Source organism: Gossypium arboreum, chromosome 12 (assembly GCF_025698485.1).
Source record: "Gossypium arboreum isolate Shixiya-1 chromosome 12, ASM2569848v2, whole genome shotgun sequence".
Lineage (NCBI taxonomy): Eukaryota > Viridiplantae > Streptophyta > Magnoliopsida > Malvales > Malvaceae > Gossypium > Gossypium arboreum.
Window position 1 is genome coordinate 94,251,169 of NC_069081.1, and position 10,633 is coordinate 94,261,801.

The 10,633-nt window shown below is 34.6% G+C and overlaps 1 long non-coding RNA gene across 1 annotated transcript; it reads left to right on the forward strand.

Moving 5' to 3' along the window:
* The first annotated feature begins 233 nt into the window (after positions 1-233).
* LOC128285603 (uncharacterized) lies at positions 234-2,774 on the forward strand. The gene is made up of 3 exons (XR_008276096.1): positions 234-377; positions 846-933; positions 2,505-2,774. It is a non-coding gene; the product is annotated as an uncharacterized LOC128285603 (long non-coding RNA).
* Positions 2,775-10,633: the final 7,859 nt, after the last annotated feature.

Sequence of the window (10,633 nt, forward strand, 5' to 3'; positions counted from 1 at the left end):
TTATAATATAATTTTATAAGTGCATGTAAATTTTGGTAAGTTAATTTTAGCAATTTCTAGTCCAATTTCAAAAAAGGACTAAATCGCGTAAAAGGTAAAAGTTGTGTTTTAATACCTAAAGGTGTTAAATTACCTTGTGTCTTAAATTGGGGGTATTTAAAGTGAAATTAGGCCATTGAAAGTGTGATGGCCAGCCATGGGAGACAAAATTGTTGAAAAGTCAAAATTAGGTGAAATTTGGTCACCAATTTTGACTAGTTTTATTATTAACAAATCAAAAAGAAAAAGCTATCATTTTTCTCTTCTCCTTCACCGAAATATGCAGCAAAGAAAGGGCTTTGAAGCTGGAAAATTTGAGCAACATATTTCCCTTGCTTGTAAGTGATTTTAATGTCTTTGCTTGATGATTTTACATTTTAGAACCCTAAAGCATGAGCTTTCATATGAGGGTCTATTTTGCAAAATGATGAAGAGTCTAGGGTTTTGCCATGAGAGTAAATGTGTTGTTTTTTGTGTTTTTATGGAAGATTATGAGTCCTAGTTGTCTAATAAACAACTTTTGTGAAAGAAATTGCATGAAAACACCTTAAAAAAGGCTAGATTGCTAAGTTGTAAAATGAGTTGTAAATGTGTGAAATAGTTGAAATTATGAGTTGCTATAGTTATGAAAATGGTTCATCTAGACTCAAGGAGTAAAGAAATGTGATAAAAATTATTTTACGAGCCTAGGGGTAATTTGGTAATTTTGGCAAAATATAGGAGCAAAATTGTAAAAATTGCCCAAGTGTGTTAATGGACTAATTTGATCAGTACATTGTTTTAATAAGTTGAATGTGATATTTTAGATGATGAAAATCGAGATTTGGACCTAGAACGGAAAGAAATCGATTAAGGGATAATTACGTCTTTTTTTTTCACCTTTGTGGTATCGAGGTAAGTTCATGTGTAAATAATGTAGCATAATTGTTATTTTTAAGTTATTGATGTTAAATATATGATATGCTGGTTTCTATCATGAAATATATGCTTTGTGGTTATTTTCGAATAAAATGCAAGTTGTATTATCTGTTAAATATAAAGTGCTACCGAGTATTGGTTTCGATATTTTACGGAAGATGGCAAGGAGATGTGTTCGAGGAAAATCCCGTTTAAACCTTAGGAATAGATTAGGATACAAGTGACATGTCACTAGGATGGTTGAGCATCCGAACTCGTTGAGTTGAGTCCGAGTTCACTTATGGATGCGAATGTTCGAACTCGTTGAGTTGAGTCCGAGTTCACTTATGGATGCGAACGCCCGAGCTCGTTGAGTTGAGTCCGAGTTCACTTATGGGCGGGTTACATGGTAGCTTGGCTACATATGTGGCACTTATGTGCAAACTTTCCATGTATCCGAATTATATTCCGATGTGTTCAACGGGTAAAATTCTACTTAAATGGAGGAATACTCGAGATGAAAGGGACGTATTGGTAAATGTTGTGAAATGGATACTTTGAACAGGTATGTACTTAACCCTCGGGTTGAAAACTCGACATAACAACAATATGGTAAGATGATAAATGAAAATGTGATATGAATGTCTCGGTGATGATTATACAAACGATGTTGTATTAATTTTGTGAACAATGATCATGAATGAGTAATTTAGCCTTGACAGATTTGAGTTACTGCAGTACTGTAACTTTGAAAATACACTAAAAATAGTGGAAAATGAGTTAGAGGCAGAATAAAATATGGGATGAAAGCTTAATGAGTCTATTTTCACATGAAAGAAACAGGGGAAGAAAAAGAATTCCATATTGTGTGATATTTGAATTCTTGTGAAATAGGGTCTGAATGAATTCGAGATCCCCTGTTCTGACTTTAGAAATTCACCAAAAATTGTAAAAAAATTATTAAGAGTCATACCTTACATTCATGGATTCCTTATTGAGTCTATTTTTAGGGGAAATAAACGCCATGGTTGTTGGAATTTGTACAGGGAGAAATTCGGTTTGTAGTGCACAGGGGTCAGAGTGGTCATACCCTGAAACAGGGGAGACTTTAACTAATAAACTGTACTAATTGGCCCAACCAAAAATTCTAGAAAAAAATTAGTAAGTAGAAATATGAGTCTAGTTTCAAGAGAAATAGACAAGAACATTATTATAGTCTTGTACTATGAGATAATTGAATTTTAGTACAGATGGGTCGGAACTGTCAGACAGTGAATCAGGGGTAACTTTGAGGAATAAACTGTACTATTTGGCTTAACCAAAAATTCTGAAAATTTTATGGAAGAAATGAAAATAAGTCTAGTTTCAGGAAAAATTAACGGAACTTAATTCGGAGTTTCGTAGCTCCAGATATAAATAATTTAGTAACTGTTGCTCAGAAAGACAGCTTGTAGTGAACTTGAGAATATGTTGTAAACATTGATAAAACAAGTTAATGGGTGCTTATTGTTTTCATATGAACTTACTAAGAGAAAGCTTACCCCCCTCTTCTTTCCCATTTTTTCTAGGGTTTCCAGGTTAGCTCGGGTTGGAGGCCGTCAGAGATATTATCACACTGTCAAGCTAACGCTATTGGTGTAGTGATTTCAAGTACTTTGAGCCTATGGCATGTATAGGAGTTTAAATATTAGAGTATGTGATATGGCTTTAACCATATGTGTTGGCCTATTTTGATTATGGGGTTGTAAATCTATTTTAATTACGCATGCATGTGCTATGGTATTATGTGATGAGTTTATAATGATTATAGTATGAATGTGGTAAAGATGTGAGTAAAATCTATGATATCTATTGCATGTGAAATTGCCATAATCATGACATGTTAGGAATGTTTAAGTACCTAATTTTGCCATGTTGTATGTTATTGTATAAGTATGCGTGTATCTATTGTGAGTGTGACAAAATGGCTTGGAAAATAGCCTTGTATTTGTCCAAGTTTTTGGACACGGGTTTGGGACACGGGCATGTCCCTAGCACACGGGCGTGTGCTCTATACCCACACAGGCGTATGAAGCCTTGATGCAAGAGATTTTCTAAGTTTTCATGAGTTCTCGGTTGGGTCCCGAACCACTCGGATGTATGTTTTGGGCCTCGTAAGTCTGTATATGGGACAAAGTTGTATGTGAAAATAAAAGTTTTAATTATTTGAGATTCCATAGCCCTATTTAGTATGAAAGTGTTAGTAAAAGTCGTAGCACCTCGAACCCGTCCGGGGTCGAGATCTTGAGCGGGGTGTTGCAAATGAGATGTAAATTAAAGGACAAAATATAAATAAGGAATTAAAAATGCTAAAAATTAAATAAATACAAAATGGAAAGATTAAATAAAAGATTAAATCAAAACCATAATAAAATTTTAGGGATAAAATAATAAAATAGTAAATAAAGAGGCGAATTAAATAAATGAGGATTAAATTGAAATTTAAATAGAACTTAAAGCATAAATTGTGAAATAAATAAGAAAAAGGAAGTAAAGGGCTAAATTGAAAATATAACAAAATTTAGCGCCTAAATTTCAAGGAAACAAAATATAAAGGATTAAATTAAAATGGAATAGAAAATTTTGGGCTCAAAGAGCAATTAATCCAATCCGTGTCATTTTCCTTGGGTTGAAAGTAGGTCAAAGAGCCAAATTGCAAATGAATCAAAATAATGGGGTAAAAATGAAATAAAATAAGAATACGTAGGACTAATTTAAAAACATGCTAAAAAGCGGAAATACCAAAATGACAAAAAACTCATTCCTTTAAAAATACGCGGATCTAAAGGAGTTCAAGTCAGGTTATTGGGCTAAGCGTCAAAACGACATTGTTTTGGGCATTTTAAGCTACGCCCCAAAACGACGTCGTATAGTGTCCCTATATAAATGAAAAAAAATTAAAAAAAAAACATTCCTCTTCTTTGTTTAAAAAAAAAAAACCTTCTTCTTTTTTTTTTTCTCTCAACTTTCTCCATTTTCGGTCTTAAGTGTCGCCGCGCCACCGCTTCCGGTGGTCAGAAAATACCCAAAACACCCCATTTTGATCCTTTCGATTTCCTTTACCTAAATCCAAGACTAAATACCCCTAAATCTTTATCGAGATACCAAAAAAGCCCAAGGAACCCTTCAGTTTCTTTTCTCTAATGAAGCCATTGACGAACCCCAATGGGTTGGAAGACCCCTCAAATAGGCAGAGAGCCGCCGCAGAAACGACGCGGTAAGTTTTTTTTAAATATTGTTTTTTTGTTTTTTATAAAAAGAAAATAAAAATAGAAAAAAAAAGAATAGCATATTAAAATTAAAAAGAACACCTTTTTTTTATTTTTTTGATTCTCTGCTGAATTTCTTCGTGAAAAAATTACAGTCTGTTTGTTAGGCTTTTATAGCCAAATCGATTACATTTTTTATTTTTTTCTCTGCTGCTGTTGTTGTTGTTGTTGCTGTTTCTGTTTCTTTCTTTTTCGTTTTTGTAAGCGTTTTTGCGTGATAGTGGTGAGGAGCTCTTCGGTTAACCATGGTAGGGAATCGCATTTTTTTCCATTTTAGGAGGGCAGACTTCGAGCGACGCACTTGCTGACGTGGTAGAGGCGGTGGCTGGAAGGAGTTTAGGGTTTTAAGGTTTTCTTTTTTTGTTTAAGTTTTGGGCTATTGGGTATTTGGGCTTTAGGGCTTTGTTTTTTTTGTGTACTTAGGCTTGTATTTGTGTAAATGGACTCTTTTTGGACTTTTATTAATTTTCTGGTTTATTTATTTTTTTGTTTTTGGTTTGGTTTAGTTTGGGTTAGGCCGGACAAAATTGGGCTACTACAATAATATTTAAGATTTAATTATTTTTAATGATATTATCAATTATTTTTAGGAGTCATTTAACCAATAACTTAGTTGATGGTAAAAGTACCATAAAACCTCCTGTACTATAACATAGATTGAATTTTAGTCTCTTCACTGAAAAATGTGTAAATTAACCTTTGTATATTAGATGAGTGAGCAAAACAACCTCTCCATAAAAATTTGGTGTTTATATATAAGGTATAACAATAAATTTTGTAACACCCCTAATCCGTAACTGCCGCCGAAATAGGATAAGAGGTATTACTGAACTTATAATAACATTCAAAACAATCATTATCAAATAATCGTATCATTATGGTAAATGTCATTCATTCACATTCAATAAGAACTTAAATCGAGCATACAAAGCCTAACTCATGCATTCGGAACCAATCTGATAACATATAAAAGTTTCGGAAACTTAGAAAATTTTCAGCTTTTAAAAGGTCATATGCCCGTGTGTCTAAGCCTTGGCAAAATAGGGCATACATACTGATTTATCCATACGGCCACAAGACATGCCCGTGTTCCAAGCAGCGTGAAAATTAAGGAGGCTACTGACTTGGCCACACGACCGACCACATGTCCATGTGCCATCCTGTGTGCCACACACGACTAGTGGACACGCCCGTGTCAAAACTTGATGGTATACTGACTTTAATTCGTAGGGTACCCCAGGGGACACACGACTGTGTAACATGATCGTGTGTTGCACACAGTTGAGACACATGCCCGTGTGGACAAAAATAGGCCATTTGAATAGCCAATTTGCCACCCCAATTTGGGTCAAACTACAAGCACCAAACCAAGCATATATGCACAACCATTTCAGCCAATATCTATACCAAACCATACATAATTCATTCTATAACATTACCAATCATTTCAAATCTCAATATTCATTAATCAATTCATACCAAAACTTAAACTAAAATCATACCTAAACATATGATCAATACATCATTCAATCAAATGCTCCAAACTTTCCAAAACTTTCCAACATTGACCACTTCTTTTGGCCAACCAAAACATACCACAATTTCACATTAGCATCACATATCATATATCATTATCAAACTATAAGTTTAAACACAAACTAGCCATATCACATGGTTAAATATGTACATCACAAAATATAATTCCACAACTTCTAGCCTATACATGTCATTTATTTCACATTTTAGCCCCTCAAAATAATATTTTTACAATTTTTCCCATTTTACTCAAAATCATCAAAAATCCAAAGACAAAACATATAAACCCAACATCAAACTTTCATATTTCATCAATTAACAACATAAAGCTCATGAATTCATCCATGTCACATTTCAAAATCATCAACAAAATCAGAAATTAAGACATGGGCTTAATAGTATTCGAAGCAACGATTACAAAAAAGTAGAAATTATCAAAAACGGATTAAAAACCATACCTTAATCACAGTCACAAATGCTGAAACCCTAAGAGCTTTTATTCTTTCTTTTTCTTTGCTAATTTCGGCTATGAACACATAAAATGGCTTTGTTTTCTATTTTGTTTTCATATAATTAACTTAATAGGCTAAATACCAATTTTGCCCCTTTATTAAACCATAAATGAATTATAACATAATACCCATTTAAGTCATTTTATTCATTAAATGGTCAAATAACCTCATAAGGATCTCACAATCATAAAGCCAAGTCAAATAGACACTTTTAACAAGTAGCAGGTAACTTTTACATTTTACGCGATTAGGTCATTTTTTAAAATTAAGTATACAAACATTTAAATTTCCATACGAGATTTTAGCATATGCTCATTCACATATCATAAACATGAAAAATAATATTTAAATATTTTTCTAACTCGGATATGCGGTCCCAAAACCACTGTTCCTACTAAGGTCAAAACCAGACTGTTACAATTCTCCCTCCTTTAGGGATTTTCGTCCCTGAAAATCTTACCGTTGAATAGATTCAGATATTGTTGTTTCATAGCATCTTTAGGTGCCCACGTGGCCTCTTCAATACCGTGTCGATGCCACATCACTTTTTCCAATGGAATTTTCTTATTTCACAGTTCTTTAACCTCTCGAGCTAAAATACGGATCGATTTTTCTTCATAAGTCATATCAGACTGAATTTCAATCTCAAATGGAGGAATCACATGCAAAGGATCGGATCTGTATTGTCGAACCATCGATACGTGAAACACATCATGAATCTTTTCTAACTTTGGTGGCAACAACAATCTATATGCTACCAGCCCAACACGCTCAGTAATCTTATACGGCCCAATGGACCTCGGACTCAATTTCCCTTTTCTACCGAACCGAAGTACTTTCTTCTATGGAGACACCTTCAAAAACACTCTGTCGCCGATCTCAAACTCAATATCTTTTCTTTTCAAATCTGCATAAGATTTCTGATGATCGGAAGCTGCTTTCAAACTATCTTGGATCACTTTTACTTTCTGATCAGTTTCTTTTATCAAATCAACCCCGTGAATCTTATTTTCACTGAGCTCTGTCCAATACAAAGGTGTACGAAATTTGTGACCATATAACGCTTCGTACGGTGCCATTTTAATGCTCGACTGAAAACTATTATTATAAACAAATTCGATCAAGGGAAAATATTGTTCCCACGTACCTTCAAACTCAAGAATGCAACATCTTAACATGTCCTCGAGTATCTGAATAATTTTCTCGGATTGACCATCCGTTTGTAGGTGAAAAGTAGTACCGAAGTGCAATTTAGTACCCAGAGTATCTTGTAATTTCTTTTAGAATCGTGATGTGAATCTAGGATCTCTATTTAACACTATAGACAATGGCACACCATGCAATCTCACAATATTAGGAATGTATAACTCAGCTAATTTATCAAGTGAGTAATCGTATCGAACCGGAATAAAATGAGCTGATTTCGTTAATCGATCAACTACAACCCAGATAACATCTTTCTTTCTTGGAGACAGGGGTAAACCCAAAACAAAATCCATTGTCACTCGATCCCATTTCCACTCCGGAACCATAATCGGTTGTAACAAATTAGATGACACCTGATGTTCAGCTTTAACTTGCTGACAAATTGAACATTTTGAAACAAAGCTAGAAATATCTCTTTTCATTCCGGACCACCAGTAATACTGTTTCAAATCAGTATACATTTTTGTACTAACAGGATGCACATATAACCAACTGTTATGAGCTTCACTCAAAATCATCTGAATTAACTCTGGATTTCTCGGGACACAAATTCTATCTCGGAATTTCAGACAATCATCTTTATGAACTCTGAATTTTGAATCAGACTCAACATCACACTGAGCTCGTTTACCTAAAATTTCATTATCAATCTTCTAAGCTTCTATAATCTACTGTAAAAACAAAGGTCTCACTTTTAACTCCGCTAAAACTGATCCATCATCGGACAAAACCAAATGAGTATTCATCGCACGTAGAGCAAATAATGATTTCTGAATTAAAGCATCTACAACAACATTTGCCTTACCCAAATGATAGTCAATCACAAGTTTATAGTCTTTTAGCAGTTCTAACCGTCTTCTCTATCGCAGATTCAGATCTTTCTGAGTCATCAGATATTTCAAACTCTTATGATCAGAATATACATGACATTTCTCACCGAACAGGTAGTGGCCCCAAATCTTTAGAGCAAACACAATCGCAGTTAACTTAATATCGTGTGTTGGATAGTTCTTTTCATGTGGCTTCAATTGTCTTGAAGCATAAGTAATGAATCTGCCTTCTTGCATTAAAACATATCCCAGACCGATCAACGAAGCATCACTGTATATCACAAATTCTTTACCCGATTCGGGTTGTACTAATACCGGAGCTTCAGTCAACAAAGTTTTGAACTGATCGAAGCAGTTCTGACACTTTTCAGACCACTCAAATATAACATCTTTTTGAAGTAACTTTGTCAACGGAGTCACAATCATAGAAAAGTCTTTTACGAACCTTCTATAATAACCGGTGAGTCCCAGAAAACTACGGACTTCAAAGACATTCCTTGAAGGTTTCCAATCCAGAATAGCCGAAATCTTGCTCGGATCAACTCGAATACCAGATACTGATATAATATGACCTAGAAAACCTACTTCTTGCAACCAGAATTCACATTTACTGAACTTCACATATAACTGTTTATCTCACAGAATCTGTAGTATTAATCTCAGATGCTTGGCATGTTCGGATTCATCACGTGAGTAAATCAATATGTCATCAATGAATACAACAACAAATTGATCTAGATACAGCCTGAAAATTTTATTCATTAAATCCATAAAGATAGTAGGTGCATTAGTCAATCCGAAAGGCATAACTAAGAATTCATAGTGGCCATACCTCGTTCTAAAAGTAGTTTTCAGAATATCTGAGTCTTTTACTCGCAACTGATAATAGCCCGATCTCAAATCTATTTTCGAAAATACAACAGCTCCTTTCAACTGATCAAACAAGTCATCAATTCGAGGCAGATGATACTTATTCTTGATAGTCACTTTATTCAACTAACGATAATCTATACACATTCTTATTGTACCATCTTTCTTTTTCATGAATAGAACCAGAGCTCCTCAAGGTGAGAAACTCGGTTTAGCAAATCCTCTATCGGTCAACTCTTGCAAGTGAGACTTTAATTCTTCCAATTCGATCAGAGCCATTCTATACGGAGCTATCGAAATCGGAGTAGTTTCAGGTACTAATTCAATGCCGAATTCAACTTCTCGTATTGGAGGTATACCTAGAAGTTATTCAGGAAACACATTAGAAAACTTACAGACAACAAGCACAGATTCAACTTTCTTTTCTGACACTTTCGAATCGATCACATAAGCAAAGTAGGCTTCACCTCCTTTTTTCAAAATACTCAGAGCTTTTATTGAAGATGTTACAACAGGTAATCTATTCAAACCACTAGATTCAATTTGGATTATTTTATCATTCTTGCATCTCAAATAAATAGTTTTTCGTTTGCAGTTCACAATAGCATCATGCAAAGTTAACAAATCCATACCCAAAATTATATCAAATTCATCGAAAGGTAACAAAATCAGATCAGTCGAAAAAAAAATGTCTTGAAACATTAACGGCCAATTCTTGCAGACTTTATCAACCAAAATAGATCTGCCTAGGAGGTTCAAAACTCTAATTACAAATTCAGTAGATTCTACAGGCAAAGTCTTACTGTTCACTAATTTCATGCATATATACGAATGTGTCGATCCAGGATCTATCAAAGTAATCACAGAAGTATCATAAAGAGTAAATGTACCCGTAATCACCTCTGGTGATGAAGCTTCCTCACGAGCTCGGATATCATAGGCTCTGGCAGGTGCATGAGCCTCGGATCTAACAGTTGTATATTTTGTCCCTCTCTGACTGCCACTTATATTTTCCGTATTTCTAAGAGGTCTACCACGAGAAGCATTGTCACTCGGTCTCAAATTTTGCACACTTTCTTACTCGACAGATTCAGGGCAATCACGGATAAAATGGTCTAACGATCCACATCTGAAACAAGCATGATCATACAGTCTACAATTACTGGGATATCTTTTACCACAATGCTTGCACTCAGGGCGATCAGATTTAGCATTTCCGACACTGGCAACGGATGTTGCTGGAGCTTTGAAGTTCGAATGCGATCTAGCACGATCTTCATTCGAATGCCTCACATTAGCCTTTGAGTGGCTATTATCATCTATGAATTTCTTTGATGCAGACTGAAATGATTTGCCCGATGATCTCTTTCATACCTCTCTAGCTTCAAAATCATCTTTTCTTTTCTCTTTCCTGAGATCTTCAGCTTTACATGCT